The sequence below is a fragment of the Hyperolius riggenbachi genome, chromosome 1 (assembly GCF_040937935.1).
Source record: "Hyperolius riggenbachi isolate aHypRig1 chromosome 1, aHypRig1.pri, whole genome shotgun sequence".
NCBI lineage: Eukaryota > Metazoa > Chordata > Amphibia > Anura > Hyperoliidae > Hyperolius > Hyperolius riggenbachi.
In genome coordinates, this window is record NC_090646.1 from 604,131,222 (window position 1) to 604,150,967 (window position 19,746).

Genomic DNA, 19,746 nt, shown 5'->3' on the forward strand with positions numbered 1-19,746 from the left:
CAGTATAGGTAGCTAAATATAGGTGTCACCCGTATAGGTAGTTAGCTATAGGTGCCCCCTGTATAGGTAGCAAGTTATAGGTGTCCCCAGTATAGGCAGTTAGCTATAGGTGTCGCTGTACTTTCACTAATCAAGAAGTGCAGGGAGAGGCATTGGAGACAGAAGTGACTTGCAGATATCCAGCGCCTGGAACACGGAAGAGGTAATTAGTGCCCTGCCCGGACACTGCCATTGCACAGAATTGTGGAGGGGGGAGGGGAGAATTCTGGAGTGGAACGGGGGCCCCAAGTGAGGGAGTAAGGAGGGGCCCCCCTCCCCACCGGTTTGTGCCCAAGCCCCCCTTTCCTGCGCTGCTACCACCTCCTGCTGCTCGGTGTGGGGCCTGGAGAGGGAGTCCACGAGACACACCAGGAATTCTCCTGAGTTCCCGGCGGCCCAGTCCGAGCCTGTTTAGTCTGGTTCAGTAGGCCACACAATCATGGGGAAGACTGCTGGCTTGACAGTGTTCCAGGAGACTGACACTGACACTAACTGATATTCTACTATCGGCTCTGTTCCTGGGTCCGATTTTTCTATGACGCCCAAAATTCATGTACACGTACTTGTGTTGTCCATCACCAGACTGCTTAGTAATTTACATTAGGGCTGCATGTGGTGCTCCATTCAAACGGATGGATCATCCGAGTCCAGAGATTGATCCATCACAGGAGCTACATTGGAGCTCCTTTTGCCTGGCAGCCATCACTCCTGGAGGTAGAAAAAGCATTTCCAGCAGGAAATCGTTGAAAGCAGTGATGTCTTGCTGGCGTTTTATCATCTGTGTGATACGGGCCTCACATTTAGATCACAGAAAGTAAACGTGTTTGTTATAGTTGTCCTAAATCACAGGGAATTTTTTTTAATTGCTAGAAATCTACAAGAAGATGTGTATCAATGGCGGTTTAAAAAAAGGAAGAGTGCCGATGGCAGGTTTGATATGCTGTAATTAGGAAGGCTCTCGCACATGAGCTCAGCGTCGAATGACTTGTAACATGTGAACTTTGAGGTCTGACTGACTCTCCTCCACCTGCTTTCTTGTACATAGCAGACAATTCGTGGGGACAGCATGTCTGTCGCCCTGAGCAGGTACAGGACTGCTGGTTACTATGGTTACAATCCCCCCTCTCTGATTTAACTATTGCCTCTCATGTGCATGATAGCATTTATTCCTTGGCATCTGTTTCATGTGGCTCCACTGCCGAGTGCTTGCGATGATCAAAGTGGGGAGCTGGAATAGGCTTCCTCTGTGTTCTGAATATAACCCACTAATGAATAGGCCACTGAAAGGGCCTGCGCGATCCTCCCATGAAACCTGACTTGTCAGAGCATGAATGAAGGTGTAGATATTAGCTGTGTGGAGGAGATACAGAGATGCAAGAGCAAGGCATCTGAAAATGCATCAGAAAGCCTGGAGATGAAATGTACATTTAACTTTCCTAACAAAGGCTACCGGCAGCCTCTGTATGTCTGTATTTTGGTTTATAGTGTACCTGCCTTTGCTCAGCTCATTACATATCGCTACTTTCCTGCCCGTTCTGTTCATCTTTTGACTACATTGCTTAGTGAGTCAGTGACCTTGGGAAGAATGCACGCCAATGACATCAGGGCTCCTGTATATATATATATATATATATATATATATATATATATATATATATATATATATATATATATATATATATATATATATATATGTGTGTGTGTGAATCTCAATAAACTAGATTATCATTGAAAAATGTGTGTGTTTCAGTGACTCAATTAAAGGAGTATATATAATATACCCTATGGAGCCGCATTAATCCATGCCATGCATTGATGAGGATCAACCAATCCGAAACGGTCTGTATGCATGTTGGGTTATTGTGGTTCTGTAATATTAACAAGCTGACACATCATTGCATTCCAGCGGTTCTGGAGGCGTGTTTAGCTTACAGGGACAACAAAGAGATGATTTGCATATTCAGTATTGATGCATCGTGGGAGACATCATATGCTCACTCCAATCTGAATTATCGCAAATACCTTCTGTTTTAAGTAGGCAAACTTATTTTTCATATATAATATAGATTAATTACACACAGAGTCATATATTCCAAGTGTTTATTTCTTTTGAATTTGGTGATTCTGGCCTGCAGGCAATGAAACCCCCAAATTCAGTATATCAGAAAATTAAAATAGTACATAAGATCAATAAAATACATGATTTTGAATACAGAAATGTTGTCCATGTACGCACACAATATTTTCTCAATATTTAGTCATCCTTTTGCATGAATTGCTGCGTCAATGCGGGGTGACATGGAGGTGATCAGCCGATGGCACTGCTGAGGTGTTACGGAACGCCAGGATGCTTTGATAGCAGCCTTCATTTTGGGGTCTGGTGTCTCTCATCTTCCTCTTGACAATACCTTGTAGATGCCCTACGGATATGGGATTTAGGTGAGACGAGTTTGCTGGCCAATCAAGCAGATGGGCTGGTGTCAAGCGCTGCTGGAAAATCAAATCAGCATCTCCAAAAAACTTTTCAGCAGAAGAAAATAGTTCTTTACAACTTCCTGGTAGAAGGCTGCACTGACTTTGGACTTCATAAAACATAGCTGACCAACACCAGCAGATGACGCGGCTCCCCAAATCATCACTGTGTGAACTGTAGAAACTTCACACTGGACCTCAAGCTTGTATGTATTATTATTATTATTATTATTATTTATTTATAAAGCGCCAACATATTCCGTGGCGCTGTACAATGTAAGCAAACAAACAAGGGATACATAATGATACAGTATGTATGTATGACTGTCCACTCTTCCCCTAGACTTTGAGACCTTGATTTGCAAATGAAGTGCAAAGTTAACTACAAAGAGGAAACACAGTGCTCACATCTGCATACTGTAAGTATAAAGATACCGTATTTGCCAATAAAGAGAGACCAGATGTGATGATTTGCTCAGCTGCCTGTGCAGGCAGGCAGCTTTTTGGCTATTGTTTTGATTTGCATGCTGCAGGACTCTGTCAGTTTTGCAGCTTGTGCTTGCAGAGGAATTTGCATACGTTGTCATGCAAATTGCCTGGCCACATTCATTGGAGGCGTGTACTATAAGTACTATGTCTTTCCCACAATGCTTCGCTGTTCATAAGGATTTTGTCCTGTGTAACACTCCTGCCGGGAGTGTCAGCCATGCTCTTTGTTTGAAGTTCAGCTTAGAGTAATTCCTGAATTTGCGCTAGGCAGGTTTTCCCTAGTGCAGTTAGGATTGTATTATCTGTTTGTATGTTCTGTTGCCATTGTCCTGTCCCAACGGTGGTCGAGAGGAAATGGTTCTGATCTCTGTTCTTGGAGTATAGCTGGTGCAGCGTTTGCTACCAGCTATCTCTTCTGTTCTGTCTCCTGGGATCGCGCTAGCCACTTTTCGCTAGCGCTGGGGATCCTTCTGTTCTGTCTCCTGGGATCGCGCTAGCCACTTTTCGCTAGCGCTGGGGATCCTTCTGTTCTGCTACTCTGTACATGGATCGCGCTAGCCACTTTTCGCTAGTGCTGTGGATCCTATCTCTCGCTTGTCCCTGTTTTCGTGTGTCTGTCTTGTCTGCTACGACCGCTTGCTGGAGGCTCGGTGAGGTAACCGTTAAGCAAGCGTACGCGTCCTCTGTTTCATGTTTGTCTGTCAATGGTTAGTTAGGCGTGCTTGTCTCTATTGTGCTTATCACGTGGAGACCGCGCATAACCGCGTGCACTGTTGCGAATGAGTGCGGTGTTCGCAGTTAGCTAGCGTTTGTTATTTTCCTTGTTATTCTCGTTGTATTATTTGCTGTGCCTTTGCTAACCTCGTATTCTGTTCTGATCTGCCTTGTGTCACGTCTGGCGATTGCACCTCTCGCGATCGCGTTCCTATTTCATATCTGCTGTTGTGTGTGCACGGCCGCGGGGTGGCGACTAGATTGGCGCACACACATACAATCTGTCCCTTTGCTCGTTCTCATTCGCAATCGCCTCTCTTGCGATTGCGTTCTGCGCTTCGTACAAATTCCTGTCTGGCATTTGTGGAGGTACAGAGGATTGGTTCCTCTGCATTTCCCAGCGCCATCTGCCGACAGGAATTTTCCCTCTATGGGTGCGTACCACCTTTTGCTGGGTGCCTGCAAATATACGCTTGTGGAGGATTTCCGCCGTATCAGCGCACGCGTTGTGCGCTGATCACGGAGAAAGTTCCACAATCGTTACAGTATGAACAGCCCAACCCAAAACCCCAGTGTAGACGGAAATTCCGATTTGTACGATTTTGTCGCGTTTGGGTCCTGTGTCTTTAAGAGCTTTAAAAGGCTTAATTCAAAGACCAAGGCGGAATTTCTTTCTGAATGTGTGAGGTTTTGCCTGGATCCCACCTTTCAGATTTCTGATCCGTCCACGTCGGCTCTTCTGTTTGCCTATGTGCTCTTAAAAGACGATTTGTTCACCTGGGCATATAATCTGTTAAAAACTAATTCTTGGAATAATAATCTGTATCAGTTGCTTGCAGTGATATTCTCTCACTGGTTTAAACTGCCTGGCTTACCACCTGCTCTGATTGAGTGTGTAGCTGCTGATAAGTCAGCTGATCTTTCCCTTCCATGCAAAACCTTTTTAGTATGACAATCAGTTCAATGTGTCTGTTGCCACTTCAGGTTTTAAACAGCAGACATGCAAAGTGGCGAAAAAGAGAAAAACTAAAAAACGCAAGCATCGGAATAAAACACTCCCTATTGATGTTTGTAATGATGTTGTTTCGTCTCCGTCTTTTTTGTGGATCCTGCTTATGTGGATCCTGCTATAGGTAGGATCGCACACTACATTAAAGCAGTGAAAAAAATCTGTTCTTGTTCCTGAACTCCAACCCTATGGAGATTATGTGGATACTGGCCTGTTTGAACCCCCATTTGCTTCCTGGGATGTTGGGGCCTTGCTGGAGGAATTCGATTTGGATTGGAAAGCCTTTTGCGACTTTTACATCGCAAAAAGCGAAGATGTCTTGAATGCTTGTCTTGACTCTACGTATGTACCTTCTGATTGATTCCGATGAATGTGACAAGGATGATGTGGATCTGGTGATCTATGTATGGCAAACGATTTTGGATGAGTTGCACACACACCAACCAATTGATTCCAATAAAGAGACATCGTTGTCGGATGATTGTTCCTGCCTTTCTGGGGTAAAGCATGTGAGTCTTGACTTTGTGCAATCTGAAATGAATGAGTGTGCCGCTGTGGTTGATTCCTGTGCGAATCCTGAAGGATTCGCTCCTGACAGTGTGCAGTTTAAATCTGTGCGATCTGATGCCTGTTTCTCGGATGTTCCTGCAGATTGTGATCGGCATGAGTCTGCCGGTTTCCTCAAGGATGTGTGGGATCCTTTGTCATTTAGAAACAGATCTTTGAGATCTTCCGTTTGTGACCCTGCTATGGGGAAAATTTCTCGACTATGCAGCGTCAAAAGTAAAATTATTATGCCTGATAAAGTTTATCCTGTTGATGTCGCCATTTCTTCTGCAGATGAGTCTCTGTCTCACCCTGTTCACACCTGTAAGGGCCCGTTGCCTGGGGACAGTTGCTCCAGTGTTTCGGTCCTAGATGCCTTGCAGTCTGCTCCGCAGATCGCGGAGGTTTGCGCTATAGAAGCGTCAGTTTCACAACCTAAAGTGAATTTTGATTCGCAGGTTTTGCGTTCTGATTCCTCGGATTCGACATTGTTAGCCGAATCTAAGAGTGAGACAGCGCTTCGGTTTTGCGAATCTGATGCTGAACCCTCTTTGCCTTATTCAGAGACGCTTTCTCTGAACCTGCCCTGTACCATGAATAAAAACATGTTTTCCTTTCACACTGACGTTTGTGAGCCCCTTTCTTGCTCTGAGGGAAGTTCTGACTCTCCACCCTGTACTCTGGATGAGTCAATATTGCCATGTACAATATATCCTGCCCTGCCCCTAGAGGCTCGTCTAGGTATTGCTGCTATTTTTACCTGTTTTTCTGCAGTTTTGGAGTTACAAGCTAGTTTGACTGCCACACAGAATTCTGGGTACAGTGAGAATGAAGTTAGGGAGTCAGTGCGTGTTCCAGTAAATATACCTGTACATTCCCCTCATGATGATGAGATCCAGTCTCAGGTTATGGTGGAACCATTCCTGGGACATCTGCCCTGTCCACAAAATAAAGTTCCAGTTTTGCCCTGTAACATGGATAGTTCAGAATCCTTCCTAGAAAACTTGAAAAATGATGTTCCTGAGGTCTTGTTTGATGTTCTGGAGGTCCCCGAGTTCCTCCCAAAAGGTGCAGAACTTGTAGGAGATGTCTCCTGTCCCCCAAGTCCTTCTGAGGTGTTGCCCTCTTCCGTAGGCATTGCTGCCTTGCTGGCTACCTTTTCAGGTCTGGTGGAGCTTCAGCCATGTGTAGTCAATGATGATATTGCAGTCACAGAAATTTCCGAATTTGAATCCGAGTCTTCTTTTGAAAGTCCAGTGCTTGAGACCAATGCTCGTGATGATTCTCTGCCCGGTCCTGGTTTTGGTTTCCTCGTGCCGGACTCTGAGGTTGGCAGTTCCCCGAAATGTCCTGAGGTTTCTCCTGTGCTGGTGTACCCCAGTGTGCTCTGTGACCCGGAAAGCCCAAGTGTGCCTCGGTTACCAGCATACTCAGATGCTTCCTCGGTGGAGACATGTTCTGATTTAGCCTGCCTGCTTGCATGCCCAGAAGTGGTCCCTGAAAGTCTTGATCTTGATGGGTGTCCTCGTAATTCTGAATCCGGAATTGTCATTGGTTCCATGGGGGTTCTTGGTAATTCTCCATGTGAGCCTGGTGATTGTTCTGCCCTCTTGGGATCTCTGTGGAGCTTCAAAAGGTTCTGGGAGATTCCGGGAGAAATTTTGCTTGGTCCCCTGGATAAGATCAACGATGGCTTTTGTGTTGTAAGGGACACTTCGAACAGGTATTGTGGCAGGTTTGGTATTTTCAGACGCTCCTTGGAAGGTGGTGGGTATTGTCTGGAGGGTGTCGATGGCTTCTTCTTTGGCGTTCACAGTCCTGATGGGTGTTATACTGAGACTGGTAGTACTGATGGGCATGTTTCGGTGGCTTCTGTTTCCGATGAGGTCGGTTTCGGGTGGACTGACTCTGGAATCGGACCTTGTCGGGCTGTCCTGACCTTCATGAGTCTTCAGTTTGAGTCTGTTGCAAATAGCAGTTTTGAGGGTCGTCTGGAATTCGACCCTGGAGGGGGGGGGGGGGGGGGGTACTGTGATGATTTGCTCAGCTGCCTGTGCAGGCAGGCAGCTTTTTGACCATTGTTTTGATTTGCATGCTGCAGGACTCTGTCAGTTTTGCAGCTTGTGCTTGCAGAGGAATTTGCATACGTTGTCATGCAAATTGCCTGGCCACATTCATTAGAGGCGTGTACTATAAGTACTATGTCTTTCCCACAATGCTTCGCTGTTCATAAGGATTTTGTCCTGTGTAACACTCCTGCCGGGAGTGTCAGCCATGCTCTTTGTTTGAAGTTCAGCTTAGAGTAATTCCTGAATTTGCGCTAGGCAGGTTTTCCCTAGTGCAGTTAGGATTGTATTATCTGTTTGTATGTTCTGTTGCCATTGTCCTGTCCCAACGGTGGTCGAGAGGAAATGGTTCTGATCTCTGTTCTTGGAGTATAGCTGGTGCAGCGGTTGCTACCAGCTATCTCTTCTGTTCTGTCTCCTGGGATCGCGCTAGCTACTTTTTGCTAGCGCTGGGGATCCTTCTGTTCTGCAACTCTGTCTCCTGGGATCGCGCTAGCCACTTTTCGCTAGCGCTGGGGATCCTTCTGTTCTGTCTCCTGGGATCGCGCTAGCCACTTTTCGCTAGCGCTGGGGATCCTTCTGTTCTGTCTCCTGGGATCGTGCTAGCCACTTTTCGCTAGCGCTGGGGATCCTATCTCTCGCTTGTCCCTGTTTTTGTGTGTCTGTCTTGTCTGCTACGCTTGCTGGAGGCTCGGTGAGGTAACCGTTAAGCAAGCGTACGCGTCCTCTGTTTCATGTTTGTCTGGGCGTGCTTGTCTCTATTGTGCTTATCACGTGGAGACCGCGCATAACCGCGCATAACTGCGTGCACTGTTGCAAATGAGTGCGGTGTCCGCGGTTAGCTAGCATTTGTTATTTTCCTTGTTATTCTCATTGTATTATTTGCTGTGCCTTTGCTAACCTCGTATTCTGTTCTGATCTGCCTTGTGTCACGTCTGGCGATCGCACCTCTAACGATCGCGTTCCTATTTCATATCTGCTGTTGTGTGTGCGCGGTCGCGGGGTGGCGACTAGATTGGCGCACACACATACAATCTGTCCCTTTGCTCATTCTCATTCGCAATCGCCTCTCTTGCGATTGCGTTCTGCGCTTCGTACAAATTCCTGTCTGGCATTTGTGGAGGTACAGAGGATTGGTTCCTCTGCACTCCCCAGCGCCATCTGCCGACAGGAATTTTCCCTCTACGGGTGCGTAGCACCTTTTGCTGGGTGCCTGCAAATATACGCTTGTGGAGGATCTCCGCCGTATCAGCGTTGTGCGCTGATCACGGAGAAAGTTCCACAATCGTTACACCAGAGTGACCTCCTGAACATCAGACCCCCAACCTTAAATACATGAACCAGTGGGACCCCAAGACCCAGGTGTTGAAGCCATAACTGGTTGGAATGGTCCCAGCCAACAACCATGCAATCAAACACAAAAGTCAGTAAAGTCCCAAGCGCGCTGAGCCCAGCACTTCATAGATTGCACTTCAGCACCCAAGCAAGTGGAAAGGGTCACAGGGTCACACTTACTTGCGCTTCATGGCGTTCTTCACACGACTCTGATGTTTCCTCCTTCCAAGCTTAAATGAAGTAAAAGTAAGGATAATTTGGGTTTCCGAACTCAGTATCCTGATTGAACACCAACACTGCTTTTCAGCGTACAATCTATAGGTATGTTCAGTGGAGACACTACATAAGGTGACATTGGGGCTAGAGTTGGGCCGAACCTCCGATTTTAGGTTCGCGAACCTGGTTCGCGAACTTCCGCGGAAGGTTCGGTTCGCGTTAAAGTTCGCGAACCGCAATAGACTTCAATGGGGATGCGAACTTTGAAAAAAAAAATAATTATGCTGGCCACAAAAGTGATGGAAAAGATGTTTCAAGGGGTCTAACACCTGGAGGGGGGCATGGCGGAGTGGGATACATGCCAAAAGTCCCCGGGAAAAATCTGGATTTGACGCAAAGCAGCGTTTTAAGGGCAGAAATCACATTGAATGCTAAATGACAGGCCTAAAGTGCTTTCAAACATCTTGCATGTGTATACATCAATCAGGTAGTGTAATTAAGGTACTGCTTCACACTAACACACCAAACTCACCGTGTAACGCACCGCAAACAGCTGTTTGTGTAGTGACGGCCGTGCTGGACTGGTGCGCACCATGGCGAGAGTGCAGGTTTTGGTGGCTTTACAGCCCATATGGTCGCCTGGCTGATGTAGCTGAATGACAGAACAGTAACTGTCCAGCTGATCAAATTTGGTCTGACCACAATGAGGCAACGACCTTATTATCGTGGGTGTGCCCCCCGAGACACTCATCTAGGCGCCGGTCATTGCTTCATTGTGATACGCAAGCCCCTTCACCACGGCAAGGTAATGATCAAGAAGGGGAATGGGCGCATGTACATGCCTTTTCTTTTGTTGTTGCAGCTGCCCGCATTGCAGCCAGAAAAATTAGGCAGTCATGTACACGCACCAGAAAAATTATTACAGCGGCCGCTGCTAGCAGCGGCCTAAAAAATTCAGCAATCCGCCTGGAGTCCCGGACCCTGTTGGTGGTGGCGGAGAAGGTAGTCAAGCGGCCTGCAGGCAGACATGCTGTGTGGAGGGACTGGGAGCGACTTAGTCTTCTTGGGGCAGGCCAGGCAGCCAGTCACACGGCGTGCAGGCAGAGATGCTGTGTGTGCGGGGACTGACTTAGTCTTGGGGCGGGCAGCAGCCCTCCGGGATCCATGCCTCATTCATTTTGATAAAGGTGAGGTACTTAACACTTTTGTGACTTAGGCGACTTAACTGCACAGGTATGCGCACTGATGCGGTGGGTTCACTGAACAGGTATGCAGTGGCGGGTCCACTGAACAGAACAGGTATGCAGTGGCAGGTTCACTGAACACAACAGGTATGCAGTGGTGGGTTCACTGAACAGGTATACAGTGGCGGGTCCACTGAACAGAACAGGTATGCAGTGGCGGGTTCACTAAACAGAACAGGTATACAGTGGCGGGTTCACAGAACAGGTATGCAGTGGCGGGTCCACTGAACAGAACAGGTATGCAGTGGCAGGTTCACTGAACACAACAGGTATGCAGTGGCGGGTTCACTGAACAGGTATACAGTGGCGGGTCCACTGAACAGAACAGGTATGCAGTGGCGGGTTCACTAAACAGAACAGGTATACAGTGGCGGGTTCACAGAACAGGTATGCAGTGGCGGGTCCACTGAACACAACAGGTATGCAGTGGCGTGTTCACTGAACAGGTATACAGTGGCGGGTCCACTGAACAGAACAGGTATGCAGTGGCGGGTTCACTAAACAGAACAAGTATGCAGTGGTGGGTTCACAGAACAGGTATGCAGTGGTGGGTTCACAGCACAGGTATGCAGTGGTGGGTTCAATGAACAGGTATACAGTGGCGGGTCCACTGAACAGAACAGGTATGCAGTGGTGGGTTCACAGCACAGGTATACAGTGGCGGGTCCACTGAACAGAACAGGTATGCAGTGGCGGGTTCACTGAACAGAACAGGTATGCAGTGGCGGGTTCACTGAACAGGTATGCAGTGGCGGGTTCACTGAACAGGTATGCAGTGGTGGGTTCACAGAACAGGTATGCAGTGGTGGGTTCACAGCACAGGTATGCAGTGGTGGGTTCAATGAACAGGTATACAGTGGCGGGTCCACTGAACAGAACAGGTATGCAGTGGTGGGTTCACAGCACAGGTATGCAGTGGTGGGTTCACAGCACAGGTATGCAGTGGTGGGTTCACAGCACAGGTATGCAGTGGTGGGTTCACAGCACAGGTATGCAGTGGTGGGTTCACAGCACAGGTATGCAGTGGTGGGTTCACAGCACAGGTATGCAGTGGTGGGTTCACAGCACAGGTATGCAGTGGTGGGTTCACAGCACAGGTATGCAGCCAGACAGGAACAAGTTAAGCCTAACTAATCTTTCCCTGAGAGACAGTCTGCAGCAGCTCGCCCTACTATCACTAACGCAGGCAGCACACGAGTGACCGTAATGGCCGCCGCTGCCTGCCTTATATAAGGGGGGGTGGGGCTCCAGGGGCTAGTGTAGCCTAATTGGCTACACTGGGCCTGCTGACTGTGATGTAGAGGGTCAAAGTTGACCCTCCATGTGCATTATGGGGCGAACCGAACTTCCGCAAAGGTTCACCTGCGGGACGCGAACGCGAACCACGGAAGTTCGCATGGAACCGTTCGCAGGCGAACCGTTCGGCCCAACTCTAATTGGGGCAAGAAAATAAAGTGGCAAGACATTTAATGCAGAGATATCTGTCATGGTGGACTATGACAGTTTATATGCTTGTACAAAGGGGTGCAATGTATGGCTGCATTTGAAGGTTCAAGGCTTGGCATGGAGGACAAGATGTGAATGAGAGTTCCAAAGGTTGGATGAAACGAACAAGGATGGATGCAAGAGTGAGAGCAGGGCCGGATTTGTACTCTTTACAGCCCAAGGACACTGTCATCATCAACCCCCTTCAGTATAGGTATAGGTAGCAAAATTACCCTCCCCCTTCCCTCTAGTATAGGTTGCCTGATGACCCCTCCCATCTTTCCCTCCAGTATAGGTAGCCAGATGACTCCCTTAATCCCTCCTTTTCCCCCTTTCAGTATAGGTATCCAGTTTGCCTTCACACCGCAGCAGCCATCAGCGCCACTCAATTCTCCACTCGTCTCCAGTGCAGAAGCTTCCTCTTCCTTTCCGTCTCCAAAGCTGCCCAAGTCCATAGCCACTGGCCACAATGCAAACGTGCACAGAGAGCAAGGTGGCTGCTGCACAGGCGGCTAGCAGAAGAGTACCGCAGTCAGGCGCTTGCCTGATCTCCCCGTATAGCAGCAAGCTTGCAAATGCTGCACCAGTTTAGCCTGCTGCTTTGGTGCCCTTGCTTCTGTGGAGTAGGTGGCGTTGGCCTAAATCCGGCCCTGAATGAGAGAAGAGGACTAGTATGGAGGATAGGAGGGCTTCATGGGAGAGAGAAGTAAGGGTGTAGAGTGGATGGAAAAGCAGGCAGACAGGAGGAGTATGGAGATGGTGGTTAAACTAGAAAATAGGGCATGTTGCAACTGCTGCGTAATGTATCAGTCTTGCTGGTGAAGTAAGGTGCAAAGTATTCTTAAGGTGTTGAAAATGTGTTGTTTACAGGTGTGGGAGTGTGAGATGTGTCAGGAGAAGTATGACTGCTTGGGGTGGGAAACAGCATCCCTCAATCCTCTGTGGTCGTACTCTTGCTCAAGCACCATTGTGCCACCCAAAAACGCCTTCTCAGATGTTTACATGGGTTCAGCCAGATTGGATTGCTAGCTGATGCAACAGGTGCAGGTGATGATAAGGAACGTGGGGGAGGGGAAAATCAATTTCAAGACTGACAAGAATATGCTGTAGTAGTGAGTTCATGTTGTCTCAGGGTCAGTGTAGGAAGACACACAAATGAGTGCAACTCAGTATAGGGTGATGTGGAGACAGGAAAGGACAGAGAGGGAGTTAGAAGGTTGTAGTCTGAATGGAGAGCTTGAGAAGGAGCTGAGCCAAGTAAAGATGAGATCCAGTGTGTGACCATTTTTCTGGATGGCGTTACTAGAAAACCACTGGGAAATGCCCAAGGAGGAGGTGAGCAAAGATACTTGGTGGTAGTAGAGCTGCTTGTAAGCTGTTAGGTGATGTTCCTTTCTGTTTTCCAACACAAGAAGAGTTAAAAAACTTCGGTAGTTATCTATGCAAAAGGGCTCCTCTGAGCTTGTCAACAGCCTGTCAAGTCAGTCACATTTTTTAAGAGTTTAAACAGTCAAGGAACAGTGAGAAACAGCCTGAGATAAAGTTTCACTGCAGGGAAATACAAAGGACCATTAGCTCTGCTTTTTTTAAAGCTTAAAAGGCAGATTGTGGATTCTAAACTGCAACTGTGACATCATGATGCAATGTTATACATAAAGCTATATAGCTGAAAAGTGAAAAGAAAAATATGACACTCTTTTCTTTGGCCCTAATATTCTATTTATAATCCCTACAACACATGCAATTCATTATCTCATAAGTTTATTTTTTCACTTCAGATTCACTTTAATGTATGCCCCGCCCATGGAGCTCCAAAAACAAACAAGCATCCAGCCTTGGGGTAGGTCAAGCACCATCTATTGCGGGTAAGTAGTGGAACAGTTAATGTCTATACTGTGTATTATCAATATATTCTAGGTGGAGGGCAGCGGTGCATGTTGGGGTTTTTACACAAAGGGTTAATTAATACTTAAATCTTCGGCTAGTCTTATTCACTGCTAAGGCCACAAATGATACTGATTAGAATGATACGGTTTACATAGCAGGGGTACAAGTTAACAGTACAGATCCTTTAAGCACTAATTTGTCTGCAAGTGGCCAGCGCATCTTTCTGCTCCTGCACACAGTATCCTTTCCATTTACAAAGAATTGGATCAATTTGAGCCTGATTGTCTCTTCCCAGTTCATTGTCCCACCAGTAGAGAGCCGGGCCCTTGGCAATACTCTCCGCAATTGGTGATTGAACCTGAGGTCTGACACTTGTCATCTGCTTATAATTCCGGCTACAGCCAGCTTTACTCACAAATAAATAAAGCAAGACAGGCATAGGGGAGCATGCTGGAAACACAACATCCTTCTGCATAAACACACTCTAATAGGCCAGGCAGCCTGGAATATATTAACACAGACAGGGAGCCACAGGTTCCAGGATATTCACTGAGAGCTGGCTTCATGTGCTCTGAAATTCATCAGAATGATTTCTCTTTTATTGATGTTTAAACATGATAACTACAGTATGTGTATTTTTATTGTAGGCTATTAATTTTTGTATTTATTTTTTTTTGCAAAGCTTAAAGGACCTCTGTAGCGAAAATCTTAAAATACATGTAAACATATACAAATAAGATGTTTCTTCCAGAGTAAAATGAGCTATACATTGCTTTTCTCCTATGTTGCTGTCACTGACAGTAAATAGTAGAAATTTGACATTACTGACAGATTTTGGACTAGCCCATCTTCTCATGCGTTCTCAGGGTTTTCTTTATTTTTAAAAGCACTTAGTGAATGGGAGTTGCTCTGTCCAACTGCGAAAGAAGTGTACAGTGAGCAGGGAGGCTGGTCAGCATCTTTGTATAAATCTTTTTCAGGGAATGTCTTTACAAAGAATAAAGGCCATGCTGAGAATCCCCCATGAAGAGATGGGCTAACCCAAAACCTGTCGGTAATGTCAGATTTCTACTACCTACTGTATGTGACAGCAACATAGGAGAAAATTAATGTATGGCTCATTTTACTCTGGAAGAAATGTACTTCTAATTTTTATGTGTTTTCAATTTTAAGATTTTCGCGACAGTTCCTCTTTAAAAAGTAACTCTACTTTAGTACATAAATGTAGGTAGCATATATGAGCCTGAGTGGGAAGAGGTGGAGTGTAAAAAGGATGGTCTATAGCAGTGGTGCCCAATCAACAACCCGCGGCCCATTTGCGGCCGGCGAAGCGGACTCGTGTGGCCCAGCGATTGCTCCTAGAAGTGCTGAGGATATGAAGAGGAGGATGATCACTTCTGGGTAGCAGGTTGAGTCACGTTCTCAGGAGTGCTGTGTAGTTCCACTGTGTCCCGTCTCCCCCTCTTTACAAAGTGTCCCCCCTGTGCTGCGATCTCTTCAGTGTGTGTAACTGAAGAAGCTGCCTTCAGATCCCTGCAGCCTGATAGGCGGGGTGCACTGCCAATCAAGGCCGCTGATGCTTTGTTATAGGTGCAATCAGTCACGAGGGCGGGACCTTGGCTCCGTCATTCGGACCAATCATTGCACTTGCTCAGCGAGTGCAGTGATTGGCCCCAATGACGGAGCGGCGCCTGTAACGGAGCAGCAGCAGCCGTGATTGGCAGTGTGCCCTGCCTATCAGGCTGCAGGGATCTGAAGGCATCCTCTGAAGTTACTTACCTGCGCTGAAGCTCCGGACTGAGAGTGAGTGATCGCAGCACAGGGGGTCACTTTTTATAGAGGAGGAGGGCCTGCGCAGTACAGTCCTTATGACGTCAGCATGACCAAGTGAGCTGCATGGTGGAGCACAGAGGAAGCTGACCTGGCGAGGTCGGCATCTGCAGTGGAGGAGACCGGGAGCCACCGGAGCTGCAGCGAGGGCACAGGACGGCTGCCAGGGGCTGGAGGAAGCCTCAGGTAAGTGGATGTTTGTTTTTGTTTCTGTCAGTCTGACGGGCATGGCCGCGGCGGCAGCCCAAAGACCGCCTAACGCTGATTGGTGTTAGGTTCTTTGGGCGGGTATTGCAGGAGATCGCACGCTGATGTTTCGCCATCTAATTAACCTGTACAGCTCTGCGATCTAAGGCAGCGCTGTACTGGGGACAGCCGTGTGACACGGCTGTCCCCTCCATTGGCTCAAGGGTGATCCACTGTAATAGGCTGAAGCCTATGACAGCCGATCACAGTGATAGGCTGGTACGGAAGGGAGAGGCCAGTATAAAAATAATTAAAAAATACACACTTATATTTAAAAATAAAACAAATAAACATTTTTAAAAAACAAACAAACATTGGGGGAGCGATCAGACCCCACCAACAGAAAGCTCTGTTGGTGGGGAGAAAAAGGAAGGGGGGAGGCGGATCACTTGTGTGCTGTGTTGTAACGGCCCAGCAGCGAGGCCTTAAAGATGCAGTAGCCCTTTTTGTAAAAAATGGCCTGGTCTTTAGGGGGGGTTTAACACTCCGGTACTTAAAGTGGACCCAAACTAAACATTTTTTAAATTAAAAATATTTAGTTGCACCACTCTGACACATACAAAGATAAATAAACACTCCTTTAAGCCTATGAGCATTTCAGTGCATGCTTTTTACCCTTCTTTTTTCATAACTAGGGTTATACAGGTGGCTGCCATTACTTCTGAGCTTAGTAGGAGGTTTTAGATCATGGGTGTGTTTTTCATCAGCTACCCTCCCTCCCAGGGGCGTCGTCTATGTGAAATCTCGCACAAGCTGAGATCACCTCCCCTGTGACATCATCAGTAGCAGCCTGTGTTTTGTTTTTTATCTCTTCCACCAGTTTGCCGGAAAAATCCCGGCAATATGAAAGGTTCCTCCAATAAATGTAAAATATTTTATATTTATCATCATGCAGCTGAAAAAAGGCTGCTATTTATCATTATAATTTAGAAAATAGATTTTATTTCTGAAATCTTGTATTTTTAATTTGGGTCCACTTTAAGTGGTTACAGAGGGGGAGACGGCAAGAATGCAAGGGGGCACTTTAAAGAGGGGGAGGCAGATAGGAGGACACAGAAGCGGGAGACAGAGATGACACTTGGGGACACTGGAAGGACAGAGAGGGACACAAAGAGACAGAGGTGGACACGGGGACACAGCAAGGACAAAGAAGAACACAAGGGGAAAGAGATAGACACAGCAAGGGGAACGTCCCCGGTGTTCCTGGGCTCCCCCCAGGTAAATATACTTTCAATGACTGTTTTTTAACATTTAATACAGAGTTCATGGTATGTATATAAAGTGGTTTGTAGTACTGTTTTAGAACTTAGACCTATTTTTTAACAATGAGTCTCAAGCAACCAAAAAGTATCCGATCCCCGACGGTGCCGGATAACCAAAACTCTACTGTAAATAGATTATCTCCACTCATGGATGTATGGTTACTATACTGCATATCCCCCTTGGCAACAAGGTGAGGGAATGTTCTCATAGCGATACCATTTAATTGATGTCTCACTGAGTCTGTCGTATTATGACCTTAATAACATTATATTATTCCTTGAATTGAAATGATCCTCCACTGTAAATACAGATGGCAGAAACCCGTATACACACACACTAAGACACATTCTTAATTCTGAAAAGACGTATGTGTAATCAAAACCCCGGCGCAACCAAACTGCGCTTCTCCGGGGATAAACATGATTGAATTACTTTGTATCACTAAACCTTGTGTGCACAGGATCTCCCTCCTCTCATTTCTCTTTTAATATAATAATTATTCCTGGAATAACATATACAAAGATAAATGAATGGTGGTGACATAAATATGTATGATATGAAATGCGATGCTATCATTGTAGGAAGAGCTGAGAAGACAACGCCAGGCTTAGCTGTCAGCCGGTGTTCTCCTGTCCATCACTCCACTTTTCCTGGAGAGGAATTAATAATGGAGTGGACTAGATACAATGTTTCTGCGATAACTGTGTCATTTGAAAGCAATCGGAGTAATAATATTTTGTCATTTATCAGGGGGCGCACAATCAAAGGCTGTCAGAGGAAAGCCTCAAATCCATAAAGTTCCAGCTTCTCACAAATAGGCGGCAGAGACAGACTGGTCCACCCAGCTAGAGGACCTTCCACCATTATCGGCCTTAGCAATAGTATTGTGAGATTTCTACTGGCACCAAAGAAGTTGGACAAGCCCACAAAAAATACTCAACCTCAAAATGTAGGAAGTAGAAATAAAGGATGTATAGGGTACAGCTACAGCCAGGCCTCTGGTCCATAGGGCCCTGGAGAACATCCTGCATCAGCTCAAACCAGTTTGGCCATTTTCCTCTGACTTTTACCAGCAATGAGGCTTTGTGTTTTAGAATTTCTGCTTATTGGGGGTTTTTTTCTTCATTTTTGCACCATTAACCCTTAGGGCCCTTTTCCACTACCTTGTGTTTCAATCTGATTCTGATCTGTAACAGATCGCAAAATGCAGGTTACAGTAAAACGAATGGAAACGGCAGCAGCCATTTCCGTTAGTCGATCCGATTGGGTTGCAATTGTGTCCCGAGTGCTGTTGTCGTCCTGCCGCATTTTGGATGCAATTGAGTTCCTATACTAAGTATAGTGGTAATAAGTTTGAAATGCGACCGTTTGCAGCGCGATTGCGAACGTGTTTCATAGTGGAAAAGAGCCCTTAGGCTGCTTTTCCACTTGCAATTGCAATTTATTTGCGCTAGCAAAAGCTTCTTTTTCAACTTGCGAAAAATTGCGACGTGGGCTGTCGGGAGCGAAATGCGATCGCAACAATATTCGTGCATCCCGGAAATTGCGATTCGTGAAAAAACGAAATGCACTAATGGCAAACAAATGCACTGTGATTTACCTGTAGATCACGGTGCACTAGCAATCGGCAAAACGCCGGTGACTCGCTTGTTCAAGCAGATCACGGCTAGTGGGAAAGGGCCCTTACGCTGCCAGCTATGTTTGTATCGTATTTATGAAATGCCTTGCCCAAATGTACATGTAACAAAGTCCAAATTACCATAGTCAATAGGATTGTAATTAAGGTGCAAATAAATTTGAGATGATTGAGATGAAAATTTAAAATGTAGATTGTGATTCTGTTCTAACTGTGGCATTTTGTACGCTGGAAGGTTAGTAGCAAAGACCTCACCACCAGAGATCCTGACACACAGTAAAACCAGCTGAATAAGCTTAATAATAAAAGTTTTGGATGGTCTAACTCAATAAAGCTGGCACAGGTATTTTTATAAGCTTTGTATAGAAGGTATAACAGCCTTTTATAAATGAACTGGTTTAGAAAGGCTGACAGGAATTTCATAAAAGAAGCTGTTAATGTGCTCCTTATTCCTGAACCCCGGTGTCAGAATCCTCTGTCAAAGGGAAATCCAACCTTCATTGTAAGATTGCCAGAAATATAGATAGGTCTCTTTGCAATATAATTTTATTTTTTAAAAAAAAGTAAGTTTCCATTTAAATTTCCAGCCAGCAAATTATTTCCAAAATTGACAGCAAGCTGGCTGGCTCAGCGATTTTGGCAATGCCAACCTGCATAGTGGACTAAGGCCCCATTCGCACTTATAAACGCAAATCGTAATCGGCATAGTCACTAAGGTTTAAACAGGTATATACACCTGAATGTGCAAATATTATTTATTATCGGGGGAATTATCTATATTCCTTTCACATCCGTGTAGAATCCGAACATCTATGGGCAGCATGGCCCTGTACTACTTCCGAGTCGCGTGCTACATGTCCCGCAGTAGTACGCATGCCCTTATAAGCCTATAATTTGCTATAGGCAGCACTGAAGGCACACTGGCTCACCCACTAATCCTTGTGTTTCCTTCCCTTTTGTTTCCTCCCCACTACCCTCTAGATTGTAAACTCACGAGGGCAGGGACCTCCTCCTAGTGTTTCTCATACTGCTGTAATTTTAACATATGTACATGTACCAACTACACATCAACTATGTGTGTATTTGTATTTTTAATTCTACTCAGTCTCATGACTGTACAGTGTCTTGTATCTCTTATGTATATTTGTTCCCCATAATTTGTTTGTACTATGTGCAGCGCTACGGAAGATGTTGGCGCTATATAAACAAAATAAAATAATAATAATAATGCCCTGGCCCAGATGCATTCATTATTACGCATGCCCTGGC